The sequence below is a fragment of the Ailuropoda melanoleuca genome, chromosome 15, assembly GCF_002007445.2.
Source record: "Ailuropoda melanoleuca isolate Jingjing chromosome 15, ASM200744v2, whole genome shotgun sequence".
NCBI classification, from domain to species: domain Eukaryota; kingdom Metazoa; phylum Chordata; class Mammalia; order Carnivora; family Ursidae; genus Ailuropoda; species Ailuropoda melanoleuca.
The window spans coordinates 80,697,250-80,716,286 of NC_048232.1; the positions used below are offsets into that span (position 1 = coordinate 80,697,250).

General features: G+C 60.5%; 1 long non-coding RNA gene across 1 annotated transcript in view; it reads right to left on the reverse strand.

The window, feature by feature from the left end:
- The window catches only part of LOC117796452, a 35,698-nt gene that overhangs the window by 16,341 nt on the left and 320 nt on the right, over positions 1-19,037 (reverse strand). The window contains exon 2 of the long non-coding RNA XR_004620978.1: positions 10,134-10,298. This is a non-coding gene — a long non-coding RNA (uncharacterized LOC117796452). The remainder of the gene's footprint in view (positions 1-10,133; positions 10,299-19,037) is intronic.

Below are 19,037 nucleotides of genomic sequence, written 5' to 3' on the forward strand. Positions count from 1 at the left end.
CAGTGCAGGACTCAGTGGATGTGGCCAGAAGGAGGGCCACAGCAGGGAATGTGCCTGGGGCAACGTCCCTTGGGTGGGTCCTACACTCCCAGAGCCCCCTTCCAGGACTCCTGCCCCATCCTGGGGGCAGCCACAGACCGGGGGGAGGCCCCAGAACAGGCGACCCATTAGGTGTCCAGCCCACGGCCTTGGCAAAGAGATGGACAGATGGATACTTCTAAGCTAGAAAATTGAGCAATGATCAGAGTGAAGCTTTTGGTTCGTGGCATAGAGTGAGCGCATTGAGTGTGTGTCTGTGCGCTTATGTGTGTGCGTGTGCACTTGTACGTGCGTGTGTGCACGTGCATGTACGTGCACACACATCCATGAGTGCCCCAAACAAGAGGGCTTGGGACCGGGAGCCAGGACATCTGGGCTCAATTCCCCGCTCTCCTCTGGGTAAGTCCCTGCCCCTCTGAAATTCAGACTTTACCGTGAGAGAGCAGGAAGGGCGGACTGCTAGGGTCACTGAGTCAACGAATGTGTACCGCGCACGTACTGTGGCCGCACCTACTATGCGCCCACCAGGCTCCGTGCAGGGCAAGCTTTCTGTCCCCACGGCTTCCACTGTTCAGTGTTCCATGTTCCAATCAATGCAGCGTGAGACAGAGAGAAGCCTCCAGGCGCCGACCCCGTGGAGACGGGCCAGGGTGACTAGGGCCACCGAAGGCAGGGCTTGTCATTGTATTTCTTTTTTTTTTTTTAAAGATTTTATTTATTTATTTGACAGAGATAGAGACAGCCAGCGAGAGAGGGAACACAAGCAGGAGGAATGGGAGAGGAAGAAGCAGGCTCATAGCAGAGGAGCCTGATGTGGGGCTCTCCCATAACGCCGGGATCACGCCCTGAGCTGAAGGCAGACGCTTAACCGCTGTGCCACCCAGGCGCCCCTTGTCATTGTATTTCTTAGAGAAGGTCCTGCCCAGCAATGAAACTTGAGATAACTGGAACTCACTGTGGGCCCCAGAGCAAACCCCTTCCCCTGTCTGGGCCTCAGTTTCCCCATCGGCAACAAGGAGGGAGCCGAGTGAGGTGGTCTCCAAGGTGTACCCCAGCCCTCATAAGTGAGGATTCTCTGTTGTTTCTGCATCGTGGGTGTGGGTATGTGGGTGACACCAGCGGCGGCGGCATGCCCCCAACACATGCACACAGAGCCAACAGTCCCAGCCCTGCGTTCACAAGCACACTAGACACACCAGAGGGACAGGTGCATGCAGCGATGAGAGGGGCTGCCCGTGCCCCTGAAGGCTCATCCTCTCCCAGTCAAGCCTCCCAAGGGTGCACGCTCACCTCGGCTGGCACAGGCCACCCTGAACTGCCTCCCTCTCCCCTGGTCATGGAGCCATCACAGCTGGCCACCACGTCCTGAGAGCCTGCAGCGTGCCCAGTGTCCCCTACGCCTCACTGCACGGAATTCCCACAACAGCCCTGCCAGGTAAGTAATGTTAACCTGTTTGACAAATGGGGAAACTGAGGCTCAGCTAGGTCAAGTGACTTGTTCGGTGAGTGATGAGCTGGGCACTCAAATCCAGCCCGATCCCATGCTGCCACACCTCCCGTGCCCCAGGACCACCTTCCTGGACCACCGTCAAGGCTCAGACCAGGGGACCAGGCTGGCCCAGACCCTGCCAGAGCACTGCTCTCTGCACACTCTCAAGGGTTCCTGTAGCAAGGTGGTTGGGGGAGGGTGCCCGGGAGCCTGATAGCCCAGGTTCAAATCCCAGTCTCCCCACTGACTCGCTCTGGGACCATGGGCAGGATCCCTAACCTCTCTGCACCTCAGTTTCTCCATCTATAAAACAGGGATCGTGACATTTTGTTGGATTGTTGTGAGGATTTAATTTCTATAGAGTTCTTTGAATAGTGCCTGGTACGTGGCAAGCATTCCTAGGGCGTTGTCAGATCAAAAGAATAAATGATTCCCTTAGACTCTATGGACAGCCTGAGAACTGGGTCCCCCTGAGGGCCAGGGGTACAGCTGAGATTCCAACCCTGGGTCCAGGACTCTCTGCCCAGTACTCTCTCCCTCCAACACTGAGGTAGCTCTCGCTTGGCCAAGAGAACGAAGACGTCCCAGGACTGACCCTGGCTCGGGCCCCGGGAGGTAAGCAGAGGCTATATGGAGACCGAGGTCAGAGCACAGGCTGGGAGCCAGGCGCTGCACCACCTTCTCTGCCCCACCCCCAGCTCCAGGAGTCCCGAGCACGCCTACGGCCACCCAGGGGCCCTGGGCAGCAGGTGCCAAAGCAGCTCGCCTCGGTGCCGAGGGCCCAAGGCCAGTGGTCCTGGGTCACAGCAGGCGGGGGGTGGCAAGGGCACTCTGGCCTCCCAGCCAGGGCTACAGCATTCCCAGTCCCCAGCATTCTGCCCCAGGGATAGCCAGGGGCCTCCTGGGCCCCCACTCCACCCCTACCCCAGTCCCAGGGAGCCCCACTGGCAGGAATCCCACCCAGAATGGGGGTCCTCCCTGATGCCCTCAACCAACAGTTGCAAGGGGAACCTAGATGTCCACGATGCGAGTATCTGAAGTCATGCAGTGTTGGTGGAAAATGTGCAACCAACCCAGCCCCCCCCAAACAGGGAAACGGTCGTTCAAGGGGACCCTCTGCCAAGCAGACCAGCACAGCCCCCGCTGTCCCCGAGGGGAGAGGTCCAGAGTGTGGAGTAAGGGGTAGAGGCGGCAAGGCGAGTCCCACAGGGGTAAGAACAGATGGCACCCGTGTGTTTGCGGGGGCCCAGAAACGCGGGGAAGGGCCCCCCCGGTGATGGGGCGGCGGCACCAGCTCATCCCTCTGTTTTCTACTCAGAGAGCACGTGTCAGCTCCTTAGTTAGAAAGCGGGAGTATACACTCGCACGTTCCCCCTTACACGTACACACTGCAACACGCAACAAACACACAAAAATCACCCCGTGCACACGTGTGCACATGCAGTCGGCCAGCCACACAAGGAAGGGACACGGAAGCTGCCACAGAGCTGGGCCGAGTGGAGAGATGACAGACAGAGGAGACGGGGAGACACAGATGGAGTGAGGGAAAGGCAGAGCCAAGAAAGCTCCGCTCGGGCCCTGGCGCGACCCGCTCCGAAGCAGCCACTTCAGGCTGGCCCGGGGCCCCAGAAGGGAAAGTTCTGGGTACTACCTGGGTCCTACCCTCAGCCTGGCCACTCACCGCCCAGGGACCCTGGGCCAGTGCCCCTCTGGGTGTCAGCCTGCCCAGAACGGCAGGGCAAAGGGAGGGAGACCCCAAGGGCTCTGACCCTCCAGTGCTCTGGGGTCCTGAGCCCCTGCCAAGGCCCGGCTCCCACCTCTCCCCAGGCCCCTCACTGTCTGCAAGCTGCCCCGCGGGCCCAGGGGGTCTCTGAGGACAGTGCCGTTCCTCTTCCCCGGAGCTTCCCCTGAATCCAGAATCCAGAACAGAGCATCCAGGTCAGCTGTCATCTCAGCCAAGCCAGGAACCCCATGCCCAAAGCCCCCTCCCCCTCTGCAGCCACTAAGGCCAGCCGGAGGAGAGAGGGGAAGAGCAGGGCAGTGACAAGGACCGTAAGTGCCACACGTCATGCGTGTCCGCAGAAGAGTGGATGGTGCTGCCTGCCCGCTTCGTCTCACTTAATCCTCACGAAGGCCCTTGATGCCATTTTGCAGATGAAAAAGCTGAGGTTTGGAGACGGACTGCCCAGAACCACGCAGCCACAAGGGGACAAACGCGCGTGGGGGGGCCCAGGCCACCTACTCCAGAACTCAGCAGCAACGTCTATATCTTGTCCAGCAGGTACTGGGGAGAGTGGGAGGGGCCGGACAGGCAGACACCCCCACATTTCCTAACCCCGCACCCCAGGCCTCAGGACTCCACAGGCCATAACCCATCCCCAACAGCCTGAGACGGGGGTGGCTGGGAGGGCCGCTGCAGCCCTGCCTACCTGCTCCTGCCAGCAGGAACCCCAACAACAGAGTCAGCATGTATTGAGCACTGACTGTATGCCAGGGTCAGGGCCAAGCACTTGGTAGTATCAATCCTCGGAGGCGGGTACTCTTTCCCATTTTGCAGAGGCGTGGCAACTTGTCAGGGTAGCATGGGGACTTGAACCCAGGTCTGGGCCCACACGCTTGGCCACTGTGTCTCCCCATCTTACAGCCCCGGGACTTTCTCTGCTCTGACCCACCGACCGCAAGCCAACACCCCGGAGTGTCAGACAGAGGCAAGAAGGGCCTCCTTCCTCCAGTCTCTGCTTGGCTCAAGGGCTCCCAAGCCGCCATCATCTGGGGAACCTGCTTTCCTCTGCCAACCCCTCCACAGCTCGTCTCTTCCCAGGATGCTCGGGATCCTTGGCGAGCTCCCACCTCCATCCTTAAAGCGCAGCCCTGAGTGGGGAGGGGAAGGTCTGTGTCTCCCCACAGACCTCAAATGGTATCTTCAGGAAGAGGAGCTGGGTCTCAGCCCGAGGCCCAGAGAGGGTGTGGGGTGAGCCAGGGTCTCACAGCAAGTCAGAGGCAGGAAGGAAAGCTATGGCCCTTGGCCTCCCCCTCACAGCTCAGCAGAGTCTGCCCTCCCTCCTGAAGCTAGGTTGGTTGAGCTGTGACCCAGTGTGGAGGCAAGGGGCGGGGGGAGGGATTTTTAGCAACTTCTAGGATGCCTCAGGCCTTACCAACCATGCAGCCCCCAGCAGCCCTATGGGTCTGCTATTTGTAAACAGTTCCCTCCGCAACCCTGTCTCATTCCATCCCCCTGCAGGAGCCCGGCACCGTCTGCACGCAATGTTCCCATTTCACAGATGAGTAAACATAGAGACTCAGGTGCACAGGACCCTCAGGATTGGGATGGAACCCACTGTGCCTTGCTTCCAACCACAGAACACGTCCTCCTGAAGCCCCAGCCCTAAATCTAACACCTTCCCAATCCTTAGGGACTGCCTCTTCCAGGAAGTCTTCTCAGAACTCAGGGAGCCTCACTCAGAGGGACTGTGATTTCCTCCTACACTCATGAAGCGGACTGAGCCTCTGCCCTCAGACTAGGGCTCCTGGGAGACGGGGGACCCCCTGAAATCAGGGCCATGTCTCCCTCAGACCAGGATACTGATGGCATAGGCTTTCCTCGTCCCCGGAAGACTAGGGACTCCCTGAGGACAGGGCCACCTCGCTCTCCTTCCTTCAGACTGGGAAGTAATGAGGGTGAGACTCCCACCTCCCTCCTTCCACACCTCCACCCACACAGCCCCCCACCCAGAGTATAACCCTCGCCCCGATGGTACAAGCAGGACCCCTCCTCCTCTCCCGCTCCCTCCTGGCACTCCTCCAGGCCTGGCCCGTACCAGGCAGCCTACTCCCCTCCCCCGGGCCCTATCCATGAATCCCACCTCTGTTGGGCACCACAGACCCCCCTTTCTCCTCCCCAAACAAATGGGGTCTTGAGTGAACCTCTGGGACCGCATACAAGGCCAGATCTATTCCCAGGGCTAATGTTGCTGCCAGCAGGGGGCCAGGGGGCGGTTGGTGGGAGGGGGGGAGCCGGCTGTCCATGCCACAGCCTCTCTCAAGGTCCAGCCTCCGAAATCAGGGGCAGGGCTCTCTAAGCTAGGTCCTGGTGGGGCTAGGGTCACCAGCCCACTCCCTGGGTCACCCCAGAGCAGACCAACCCCAGATGCCTCCATCATGCCTCCCCTCGCCCGACACAGTGCAGGCAGGAGCCTCTGAGCCCAGGTCCACATCCCTGCTCTGTGCCCTATGGAGAATGTCCTCAAACCTGAGGCAGGTCATCTGTAAAACAGGCATAACAACCCCTACTCTGTCTGGGCTGCTGTGACCGTGAATGAGGACACCGACAGGAAAGTCCCCGGCACATACTAAGTGCTCAAAGAAAACCAGTTTCCTTCTTTCTTCAATTTCCTCTTTTTGGGGGGGTGGGACAGGCAGGGCGAGAGCCCAGGCTGGCAGGGCAGAAAATGGCCTTTTCCAAGCACCTTAAATGTCTCCTACTCAGAACTCAGAAGAAGTTCAGTTCCCTCAGGAATGAGCAGTGGGGCCTCCCAGGACTGGGTGATTCAGTGGAGGCTGTTTTTCTACTCTGGGGAAAGGGCCATGGAGTCAAGCCTGCAAATCGAAGCTCCAAGCCCGCTGCCTCCCAGAAGCCCATCTAGATAAGCCAAGATATCATCTCTATTCTACAAACAAGTAAACTGAGACACAGAGTGGTTAAGTAATTTGCCTAAGGACACACAGCTAGTAAGCAACTAACCTGAAGGGTTTTGACAACTCAGGCTGCTACCAGAAGCTCTTCTTTATGGCAGGATCCTTCCCCACTTGAGAGCCTTTCTGCGATTTTGCCTCTGCGGTCAGAGTGATGTCCAAACTCTCTGGCTTGAAAGGCCGGGCCCCCAGCAAGGTGGTGTCACGCAGCAGAAAAAGCGCTTGACCCAGAGTCAGCACAATCGGGGCTCCGAGGCCAGCTCTGCCACCGACGTCCCACTGCATCTCTGGGGCCAAATGACCAGGCCTCCCCAGCCTCGCTTCCCTTGTGGGTAAAATGGGAATGATAAGCCTGGCATCCCAGGGTGGCCGGCAGGATTACCCATCTATGTGGTCACGGCGTATTTACTGAACACCTACTATGTGTCAGGTGCCAGGCCCCGTTCGAGGCACGTGGGAGAGAGCGGGGAACAAGACCAAGAAAGTTCCTGCCCTCGTCAACTGAAAATCGGTGCTGGGGGAAGGACAGATAATAAATAAGCAAAAAACAAAAACAAAAACAAAAACAAAAAAATCCAAAAAACAAAATAGCATCCGGTTGTGTTAGGGGCTAATGGAAACAAAGGGACGGAAGAGGCCCCAGGGTCACAGACAGAGGGCTCAGAAAGGGCCTGCCTGGGGAGGGGACACAGAACCTGGAACCAAATGGCGGAGGAATTCAGAGGAATTCAGCATGACGTGGAGCCTGGGGGAAGCGCCCAGCAGAAGCTCCAGAAAGAGCAGCTGGTGGTGTTACTGCTCTAAACCCCGTGAGCTCCTTGCGCCTTGCTTTCCTCTTCTGGAAAACAGGATACTGGGCAGCTTCGAGGGANGGGGGCACCAGTAACAAGCCCCGGGAGCAGCGGGGAGCACAGGAGGGGCAGCAGCTCCTGCGGAAGAACCAGCAAGTACAAAGGCCGAGGAATTCAGAGGAATTCAGCATGACGTGGAGCCTGGGGGAAGCGCCCAGCAGAAGCTCCAGAAAGAGCAGCTGGTGGTGTTACTGCTCTAAACCCCGTGAGCTCCTTGCGCCTTGCTTTCCTCTTCTGGAAAACAGGATACTGGGCAGCTTCGAGGGAAGCCTGTCTCTTCCACGCACCTGGATTCATTCTTATTCCTCCTGTTTTGCAAAGTGGGGAAGCCGAGGCTCCGAAGACCCCACAGCCCCTAAATGGCAACTGAGGTCTTGTCATCCCAAACCCTAGGTCCTGCCAGCCTTGTGTGGCCTCACCAGTCACAGAGTGCTCCCTGCCTCTCCCCCAGGCGATCCCAAGACTGCCCTGACCGCCAGAAAGCGTCTTGGGCTGAACAGAAGTCTGCGCCCGGTTGGTCCCCCTTCTGCCACCTGGGGCCACGCGGGACACCTCTCCCCCCACTTCCCGCAGGTCATTGGAAAGGTGAGGAAAGGCTCACGGGTTGGAAAGAGCAGCTGTGGCTCCAGGGAGCCCCTCCCAGGCGGCAAGGCCCTGGGCTTTACCGTCATCCCCCTGCCGCACACGGGGAAAGGGAGGCCGAGTCCTGTCACCTGCATCGCACAAAGAAAAAAGTTGAGGCTCCCAAAAAGGTAAGAAACATGCCCAGGGCCACCCACCTAGAAAGTGGCAGAGAGGCTCTGAACTCAGGTCTGTGTCACTCAGAAAGAGAGTCATCCTGCCGCTCAGCCCCCAAGTCCCTCAACTGTCCCTCTTTGGACCTCCCTTTCTGTCCATTGCCTGGCCTGTCCCCTGGGAGTGGGAAGGACTTGCCCTGAAAGCGTTATTCCCAGGACACTGCCAGTCACTCGCCTGAAAGGACGCCCGGGTCCCGTGAAGGAAGCCAGGAAACAGGGGGCTCAGGCAGCAGCTGGGAGGCCAAGGCCCGCGTGAGCAGAGCACACACACGGGCCCCCGGAGCACGCGGGCAGGTAGCAGGGACCGCGGAGCCACCGCACCTGGTTCTATGCGGGCTCAGCAAGCAAGCCTTGCTGACTCTCCGAGGCCCATTTCCTCTCCAGCCCCACTTCCTGCTGTCCGGTCATTGCCCCCCAGGGCTCAAGGGTCACCACGGAAGGGCACAGTGAGGCAGACCTCTGGTGAGACGTCACCATTGTCCTCCTCAGGCATGTCAGAAAATCCTTTTTAGATCATTTTCGAAAGGAATTATACTGGTGGTGGCGGTGGCGGTGGTTGACCCTTCCAGAGACTGTACTATGCGCCGGGAGCCACATCAGGGTCGTCGATTACATTCTCCCCGGTGCCAGCAAGCCCAAGGTGCATGCACGTCGTCTCCATTTTACAGATTGGGAAACTGAGGCCCCGGCCCATACAGCTGTAAGTGCCGGAGTCAGGACTCAAACCCAGGTTGCTGCTGTCCCGTGCTGCCTCCTACTGTAATTATTGAAGTGAAATGTTTGCTTTGGAAAAGTACGTGGAGACTGAGGGAAGAGAGAGACAACTCTCAGCGGGGCGGTCATGGAGGGGCAGGCTCCCAAGGCAGGAGTCAGGACCGGTGAGTTGGGTGTTTGGGGAGACAGGTGCCCAGGGGTCAAATCCCAGCCCCGGTGCGTGTGCCTGCTGTGTGACGTGGGGCAAGTTACCTGCCCTATCTGATGCCTGAAAGGCAGGTATCAATGCCGGGTATCCTGGAGCATAGCAAACCTGAGGGATGGGGCCAAAGTCACTTGGGGACAAGGAGAGAACATGCATCCGGATGGGGGACTCATAGGCTCAAAGGCCCTGAGGAGGAGGAAGGCTCCAGGAGGCAGAGGTGGGGGCGCCTGGCCGCAGAAGTGGGAGGTAAGAACAGGATGAGCCTGAAAGTGAAGGGACAGCTCAGACCCGCCCACTGTGTCTCCCTCCCCCCACCCCCCCGCCAAAGAACCCTGCTTCAGCCTGTGCCAGCAACACCAAGCCCGTGGAAGCAGCCCCCCACCAGTGTCCCACCCCCACCATCCCCCATGGAGCCCTCACCACCCCACTCACTCCCTGCACGGCCCCTCCAGAGCACCCATAACCAGCCCTTCCCCGGGGCCCTCCACACCTCGGCAGCCACGGCCCCTCCACGTGGGGACCACCTCGTGCTAGAGACGGCATCTCCCTCTCCTTAGCAACCGCCAACACCGTGCCCAGCCAGCCAGCCTCCTCCCTCTGTCTCCTCCTCTCTCCATGGAGACCACAATGCCACAGAGGCAGCTCCCTTGCCAAGGCAACCGCCGTCACTCAGCACCCGCCTGGACCACAGCTCCCTCCACGTGGCCACCACCAACACAGCCCCGGTGACAGTGACAGCATCTCCTCTCCAGGGCAGCCACCAGCCCGAGCGGAGACGGAACAGCTCCTGCCTGCCTGCGGCCTCCAGCTGTCTACCTGCTCTCCCGACAAAATTCCAGACGCCAGATCAGACCCGGTATTGATTCTGCCCCGCGTCTCTGCTCTCAGCTCACTCCCGGCCCCTCAGTCGGCCCCTCTCTACAACGGAAATCACCCCCCCTCCACCGAGGGAGGAAAGGAGACCCTGTTCTCCCAGGCCAGACCCTGGAAGCCGGCCCCCACCCCAGCCCGGCACAGATGCCCCCAGCCCCATGGGGTGCAGGCAGGCCCTGCTCAGCCTCTTGGGCCCGACGAGGGGCAGGAACAGGACTTTCTCCCACCCGCCACGGTGGGCCTGTCCCGGCCCCCAGAAAGGCCTGCCACTCTGCCTGCCACCTCATAGGCCCCGTGGAAGGGAAGCTGGGGAGAGGCAGGTGAGGGCGCGCACAGCTGGTGGGGGGGGGCAGGCAGGAAGGGACCGATGGAAGACAGGCCGCGCTACACCACAGTTCGCAAGGCCAGGTCACGGGAGCTCTGCTCACATCCAGCCACACACTCGCACACAGTCAGAAGGACCCTGTCCTTACCGATGGCTGCGGGCTAAGGGGGCCCTCCAGACCGTGAGGCTCTATCCCTGGCCTGGTCTCAGGGGGGCCCCCCCGCAGCAGCGGCAGGCGGCAGCAGCAGGAGCAATGGGGTCTCGGGTCCTGGTCCAGCTCAGGCGGGCGGCAGCTTCTCACCCAGGTCCTCTCCTTCTGCGAGGAAGCGAGGGGGAGAAAGGGGAGGGAGGGAGAGGAGAGGAGGAGAGAAGGAGGGGGAGGGGGGCAGCAGGAGGGAGGGAGGAGGGAAAATGCTGAAGTCTTGAAGGGTACACTCACTTCTTTCTTAGGTTTCCCATGGCAACCGAATATACCACAAATGAATATCAGTGTGAGAGAGAGGGAGGAGGCAGAGAGAGGGGAGGGATGGAGGGAGATGGAGGCAGAAATGGAGAGAGATGGAGGAGACCAGAGGCAGGGCAGTGGAGAGATGGAGGCGGGGAGATAGAGGAGATGGAGGCGGGGAGATGGGGGAGATGGAGGCTGGGAGGTAGAGAGATGGAGGCTGGGAGATGAGAAGATGGAGGCTGGGAGATGGAGACTGGGAGATGGGGAGATGGAGGCGGGGAGACGGAGGCTGGGAGATGAGGAGATGGAGGCTGGGAGATGGAGAGATGGAGGCTGGGAGATGAAGGAGATGGAGGTGGGGAGGTGGAGGAGATGGGAGGCAGGGAGATGGGAGGCAGGGAGACGGGAGATGGAGACTGGGAGATGGGGGAGATGGAGGCTGGGAAGAGGGGAAGATGGAGGCAGGGAGATAGGGGAAAGGGAAGCAGAGAGAGGGGGAAAGGGAGGCTGGGAGATGGGAGAGAGGGAGGCAGGGAGATGGGGGAGAGGGAGGCAGGGGAGAGGGGGGAGAGGGGGGCAGGGAGATGGGAGACAGGGAGGAAGGTAGGAGGGGGAGAAGGGGACAAGGAGGAGTGGGAGATGGAGGCTGAGAGATGGGGAAGATGGAATCAGGGAGGTGAAGGAGATAGAGGCCAGGAGGTGGGGGAGATGGAGGCTGGGAAGTAGGGGAGATGGAGGCTGGGAGGTGGGGGAGAGGGAGGCTGGGTGATGGATACAGAAAGATGCTGGGGAAAAGAGATGGAAGGCTGCGACCCCATCCTACCCCCACTGGGTTCAGGAGTGAGAGGAGGGAAGGGGCCAGGGCCACAGGACTTCTTTCAATCCCTCCATGGTTCCTGGAGGAGGGGCAAGCTACAGATGGGTAGATTTCCTGGGAGCTGAAGGGACCCCATTCCTACCACCTCTCCCCAGCCTAGCCCATGTTCCTGACTCCCTGCAGNCCCCCCGCCTCCCTATCATCTCTCATTGATGACTCTGGCACACACCCCTTCTCCCAGTGTGCCCACGGCCTGTGCCCTGCTGGGTGCAATGCTATCACACGCACTCACACGCCCTACAAGTCATGCACCTGCCTGACCTCCAGCGGCACAGACACACACACTTCCAGACAGACGCGCCTCGACCCAACCTTCCTCCCTCTGTGTGCACACGTGCACACGCATACACTCATTCTCTTCCCTCGGAGGCCCCCCTCCCTGCCTGGCGCCCACCCTCCACCAGCCCAGATGGTCCTCCCAGCCCTGGCGCACAGGCAGGGGCTCACACCTTGGCCCCCTCCACGCTGCCATTCATAAGCACACGTAGACCCTCCCGGTGCTGGCAGCCGACAGCCACGGAAGAACAGTGCGCACGCGGTCCGGCGCTGCCCCCGCTCAAAGGCAGAGGACAAGGACGCACCAGCTGGCTCCTGGAAAGGGCTCCCAGGCCCAGGTCCCCAGGAATACCTCCTCCACACTTGACCCTGCGCCCCATGGCCAGCAGACACCCTTATACACACTGCCAGGACACTCAGGCAGCAACACCAGAATTCCACATCCCCTCACACGGACGTGTGCACAGCTGCCCACAGAAGCCAGATACGGTGCTGCCCACCTAAGCGTGCAGACTCACACGTGTGCCAACACGCCTGGGGCCACTGCACAGACACCTGTCAACACACCCATGGAAAGGCACTGCCCCCACCCCACCCCCCGACACACACTCGGGCTTCACCATACACACCCAGACAAACATGCCCACCGGCACGGGGCCCTACACGGCCTCACACGCCAATGCACACAGGCCCTTAGCACACCAACGCACCGGGAGCCACTCTCAGACCCCCCCAGGCACACGCACGGCCACGCCTGCACACCCGCGGCGCACCCCCAGGGCAGTTCTCGGCGGCGCCCCCCCATCCCGTCCACACCCACCTGACACACACACTCCGTCGCCAACAAGTCGCAGGCGCTGGAGTCCCCCCTCCGCCCCCTCTCCCCCCTCTAACGCCCCTGGCACGCGCCACGGCCTGCCGCCAGCCCCTGCCTTGCGCCCGAGGGTTTACGATCCCGCGCACCGTGCCGAGCCCAGAGGCCGTGAAATTGCCTGCGAGCGGCAAGGGATGTGGCTGCAAATTCTAAGCACAGGGAAGTAAGACAGAAACCCGGCGTGCTGCGGGCCCGGCGCGGGGGTGGGCGGGGCAACCCGGGGAGGGGGCTCCGTGCGCCCCCCCCCCCGCCCACCACGCCACCGCGCACGTGCCCCGCTGGCAGGGGGAGGCGGGGAGGGCTGCGCGCCGGTGCACCCTGGGAGCCCGCTCCGGGACGCACACGCGGATGGACACACCTCACCGCCCGCGGGATCCGGACCTTTCTCTGCCAAATCGCGCACCGGGTGACCGGCCTCGGGGCCAAGCTGCGCAACTCTTCGTTGCCGCCTCCGGGAGGTCTTCCGGGCTCTCGTCCTCCTCTGGTGTCTCTGCTCCCACCCACATCCACTGCCTGGCAGCCTCTGACCTCTGCTCACGTGCACAAGCCCAGGCTCAGCTCCACCTGCACCCTGGCATCAAAGGAAGGGAGAGGGAGGGCATGGTGTCTCCAAGACTCTGGGGCGGCCCTCTCCAGTCTCACTTCGTCCCCAGCGCACTTCACGCCTTTCCCAGCTGTGCGGCCTTGAACCCATGCCTGCGGACTCTGCCTCCATTCCCTCGTCTGTGCAACAGGAATGATGCAGAGGGTCTTTCTGAGGATTTAATGAGGGCCAATGAACAAGCCGAGAACAGCAGCTGGTGACCATGGAGATTAGTCAGTACCGGCCTGGTCTTGCCGCAGGCAAGGGGCCACACTTCTCGGAGCCCAGTCTCCTCTGAAAAATGCAGATGCCCTTGCGGCCTCCCCACCTGTGCGGGAAGATCCGGAAGATGCAGCCCCCTTAGCTGTCCTCCAACCAGCAAACATGGGTGAATTCATATTCTGGAAATGCATTTAAAAATGCAGGTTCCCAGGCCCCACAGCAACCCTCCTGAATCAAAAACTCAGAGGACAAGACCCAAGAATCTGCATTTTTAACAAACCCCCAGACTCTGGCACTCCCTGACAAAAAGGATGACGCTCACTTTCTTAGCCCAAAGTTTAGGGTCCTGTGTAATGGAACCCCAGCTGCAGTCCAGACTCGTCCTCCCAAAATCCAGTCCAGGCTTTCCGACCTCCAGACCTTGGCTCCACCTGGCCCTGGCCGGCCCCCACCCAGAGGCTGGTTGGCCCTCTTTCACCATCCTCCAGCCAAAATGAAACAAGGTAATAGACGGTATTGAGCCCTGGGCCTGGCGCACAGCAGGTGTGCGGTCCCAGGGATCCTGCGTGACCTGCCGTGACCTGAGCAGAAGCGGGCCCCGCCTCTCCCACCCCGCTCCCCAGGCTGCGGGCTGTACGGCCAGCCCCCTCAAGGGTGGGTCACACACAACCAAGAACCCCTCTGTCACCCAAGCCCTACTGTGTGTAGGCCCCACAATGGGCACTCGGCAGATGTCCCCCGTGTCTTATCCCTCTTTCAGATGTTTCATGTGACTCCTCTCTGTGCGTTCCAGCGGTTATCCTGGGTGAGATATGCTTGTGTGTGTGTGTGTGTGTGTGTGTGTGTGTGTGTGTGTGTGTGTGTACTGATTGCAAAATGCATCAGTCCATCCTCAACAGCATGCAGATAAGAACTTGCACAAGTCATTTTTGAGGGTCTATGAGTCTGTGCCCGTGTGGAGCTGGCGTACTAGTAGGAGAGACAGACAGGAAACACCCAGAAAAGCAGAACCGCCAACACCACCACCACCACCCCCCGGCCGAGGGTTGTGAGAAGCGCAGAAAGCAAGGGAGCAAGGGAGGTGGGCTGCCAACCCCCCCCCCACCTGTGTCCACCATCCTAAGAGAATTTCAGAGACAGGGGACAAAGATAGGCCAAGGAGGGAAACTGAATCAGCCCTGAGTTCTGCGGCTGAGGCTGGGGCTGGGCCCCAGGCAGGCTAGTCAGGCGGCCCTTCAGAACTGTTCCCCACCTCCCTGGGAGAGGTGGGGACCAGCGTGCCCAGGCACACGGTTAGTCACACACACACACACACACACACACAGTCACATACACTCACAGGGGCACACAGACAGGCCCTGCCCCCTCCCAGCGCCTCTGCACATCCCTGATGGGGGCACAGGCAGCTCCCAGGCCCTTCTCGCACTTCTCCGGGTGGGGGGGGGACCTCCCAGCCCGGCTCCTGAAACAGTTTCTATGTATTTCAGGGGGTGAACGTAGAAGCTGAAAGGAGAGGGAGGGATACACACACACACACACACACACACACACACACACACACACACACACACTATAGCCCAGGACCCACTCCAGAGAACCAGGAATGAATAAGGGAGACAGATGGGAAGGGGGAGGGAACTCATCTCATTGACACCTACTATGTGCTAGACACGATGCTCTGCACTTGACATTCTCTTACGCAACCACACTGGAAAAGTTAGGAACCCGGCATCGTTATCCCCACTTTCTACTGAGGAAGCAGGGCCTTCTGGAAGGAAACTTACTTGCCCAAGACACACACCGTTAAAACGAGGCAGAATTTGGACCCCGGGCCCCTACTCTTTCCACAAGTGAGAGAGGGAGAGAGGATGGTAGAGTGGCCCAGGGGGACCGCAGCTGAGGCCGTGACAGCAGCGGAGCCTGGGGAAGATACTGATCTGGGAGCAGCATCCCCTCCATCACCCAGGGGCGCCCCTCCAGAGGACCCGCTGGGTGCCGGCACTGTGCTCCGTGCTGGGGGACAACGAGAGAGCATGCTGCTGGCTTCAGGGATGTCACAGGTCACAGGGGACGGGGGGGGGCACAGAAGGAATGTGGAACAGGCCTGAGACCCTAGAGCCTTCCTGCCCCTCTGTCCCTGCGGCCACTGCCACGTCCACTGCTTCTGCTGACAGATGAGCAAGGCAAGGCGCAGAGAGGTCCCTCACCGAGGGACACCCCAAGATGGAAAGGTTCCCTAGCAAAGGAGTTCATCGATTCATGGTGCTGACGTGGGGCTTCCAGTCCTGGTTCTGCTGCTGTGTGGCCCTGAGCTGGTCTGCAACCTCTCTGTGTCTTGTGTGGGAAATGAGGAATAAGAATAGCTGTGCTACAGAAGGTTCTGTGGGGATTAAACACTTACAGAGAGCTTCACCCCGGGCCTGGCTCTCGGGCTCACTGAATATTAGCTCATATCATTATTATCGTTATTATTATCACTGTAATTATTGCTACCAGCAGCACCATGCAGCCTCGACTTGGCCAGGTGGCTCCCTGGCCTCAGGGCCTCTCTGGGGCCTCCCCGGGGACTGTCTGCAGAGCAGAGGGGGAGGGGCTCCATTATTCCAACCCCCAGGACCCCCCGCACCAGGAATAACGGGCCTCCCGGTAATAATGGCAGTGACTCTGCCCCAGGTGCTCATTGAGCCCCGAGAAGGTTAATTTAATAGGGGATTGGATGGGGCAGTGAGAGGCAGACGATTGAGTTAACCTTCTGGACCACTGGTTAAGGAGGCTCGAGCTTCCAGGCGGTCCCGCTTCCTGGCTTTCTGCTCCACGTGGCCCGGGGCACTATGGCCACCGACTGGGGGGACAGACCTGGGCCCCCCGGGGGGCAGTGGGGAGCACTGTCGCTGGAATGGGGGAGGGTAACCGTGATGGGTACCTCCCGGCCCTGCGCGTGGATGCCACACTTTCACACTCGCTCACTGAGCCTGCAAGACAGCTGCTGCCTCGCAGACAGAGGAGAGCGAGGCTGACCCCGCGTCACACACAGCCGCTCCGTGGAGGTGTCCCTGGAACCACTGTGCTTCCAGAGCAGACATCCCGCAGACTTCAGGGGACAAGGAAGCCACACTGGGGAGCGGGCACGGAGCACAAGAGAAAGCTCAGCAGCCAAAAGCACCCATTTCTGTCACCCTGCCTATGGCTGGAGATCGCTGGCTGGAAGGACAAGCAAGAGGGGACTGGGGGTCGAGGCGGCCTCTACAGGGGCCAGTGACCCCTTGGCCTTGGGCGCTCCCCACCCCCACTGCACAGAGCTCCCTGTCCCTCCATAAAACAAAGAAAGTGCCCTGCGGGAAGGGACCTGCCAATCCAGTGTGTCGCCCGGGAAGGCAGATGGGGGCAAATCCTCACTAAGGAATGAATCAGTTTGCTCATCTGTCATGTGTCTACATGATAGCAGCCAGCCTCCCAGCCCCACAGGACGGCTCTGGGGATCCGAGGAGGGAGAAAGAAGTTCTTTACAAAGTTAGACTCCGAGCTGGGGCAGGAGGCCCGGGGACGTGGTGGACTGAGCCCCCACCGTGGGCTCTCGTGACACCCCTCACCTTTCCAACCACCCCCACCCCGGAGACAGATGAGACCCTGAGGCCCAGAGAGGCGACAGGAAGGCCTAAATCACAAAGCCCAGAGTAGCCCCACGGGACTGGAACCAGCGGGCTCCGTCTCCTAGCTGTGCTGTCTCATGAATTTGCACACACAGCCTCGCTCACGAACACATATCTCTGTGACCCAGCAGCGGCTGGCAGAGAACTGGGACTGTCAGGGGACGGCAAGAGGTGCCCCACTGAAAGGTGGGGTGCAGAGGAGAGGCCTTCAGGAAAGGGGCCCCACACCCACTTGGGGCATCTGGGGAGGGACCGCTCACTCCGGGGCTCCATCCTCCTCCCCCTCCCACGGCTCACAACATAGGGGACAGGGACTGAAGCGCAGTTGGCCACACACCCTCCCACTGACATCACACACTCTGGCTGCTGGGGGTGACCCCTCACGCTGCTGTCCCAGTGACGTCACTGGCAGCCTGGAGCTGATGTCACAACCAGAGGTTCTCACTGACGTCATACCCACAGGCCCATGCTGACATTACGCACACTTCTCCCCGAGACCCCCCCCTTCAATTACTCCTCTTTCTTGCTGCCCCGGGGGCAGATGGCCCAGAGGTCGCCCCCCACGTACACAGCTCCAGAGTCACCCCTCACTCCGGACAGGTGTTTACAGACAGGGCCTGTGTGTGCATGTGCATGTGTGTGCATTCCTCATAGGACACACGTTTACACACATGCACAGGCCCACATGCCCTGCTGATGGCCTAGCCACCATATGTCCCACAGGTGCCCTCGGACAGGTGTGTGAGCCACGGCCACGCATGTACACAGGCAAATCCTCGCAGCCCCACCCCCATGATGCGGCTCCCTGTATGAAAATGTCCCTCAATGACTAAATCAGGCAGTCCAGGGCTGGCAGCTTCCACCACATTCCTCCAGGTGTTGCCAGCACCCCCGCCTCCCCCCAGCTTTTCTCCTCCTCCGACAGCCTGGCCTGCTGACAGCGACAGCCGCAGCCTGGACACACACACGCATACTCCCGTCCGACACCTCTGTCTCGGCAAGGGGACAGAGGCAGTGCCCTCCAGAGCTGGCTGCTGGGCTAGGAAGGGTTCAGGGAAGAGGGGCCCAGCACGGAGCGTAGAGCGACACAAAGTGCCCTCAAGTCCCATGTTCCTCCTGAGCTCAGCCGAGGGCCAGCGCCACCATCCCTTCCTAATCTCTCTCCTTGGGCATGCCTGACACACTGTGGCTGCTTCTGTCCTGGACACACGCTCCCCGAGTGCACACACATACACGCATACCAGCTCTGTCCCCTCCAAACATTTCAAGAAAATCCTGCTGGGCCACAGACAGTGTGTGTGTGTGTGTGTGTGTGTGTCTGTGTGTGTGTGTACAGACAGAGCAGGGTCCGCCCCTGCACACAGCCCTGTGTGCACACACAGGGCACACACATCCCTCCCCACGTGCACACACCGCCCCACCAGCCAACACGCCCACCCCCCTGCCCCCATCTTCTGCCAGTTGGGGGAGTCCACACATGCAAACACACACACACACACACACACACACACACACACACACACACACACACACACACGCAGCCCGACAGTGGCCCTCCCTGCCAGAGCTGCAGTCTATGCCGATTTCTGCTGCTTCCCGGGCTGCCTCCCTGCTTGCCCCAAGCCAGCACTACGGAGAAGGGGGCAAAGCCTTTGCAAGGGTCCCCACCCACCTCGGGGACCCCGGTCCTCGCATCTGGTCCTCTTACCAAATCCATCGCCCTCCTGCGGGTAAAGGGGGTAAAGCCCCACCCTACCCCCCTCCCCCTGGAGCGGCACCAATCAAACCCCCCTTCCCAGCTACGAAGATGAATTCCTCCACCCCGGCAGCACTCGGTACGAGAGGGGGCGAGGGTCCCCGATTCACAAGGAGGAGGGCAGGGAGGTGCGGTATGGCACTGGCTGGTACAGCCGTCCACCATCGAGCCTCTGCACCACCCCCCAAAAATGCTCACCTCACCGACCGTCCTCCGCGTCCTCCCACCCTGCCTCCGCCCACCACCACCAGCACCCCAGCACAGGATGGTCCCCGGGGGTCTCACAGTGATTCCCAGACCCCGGAGCCCCTGGGGGTGGCTTTCCCGGTCTCATCCTCTCCCCGCCCCCGGCTGTGTCCCCCCCCC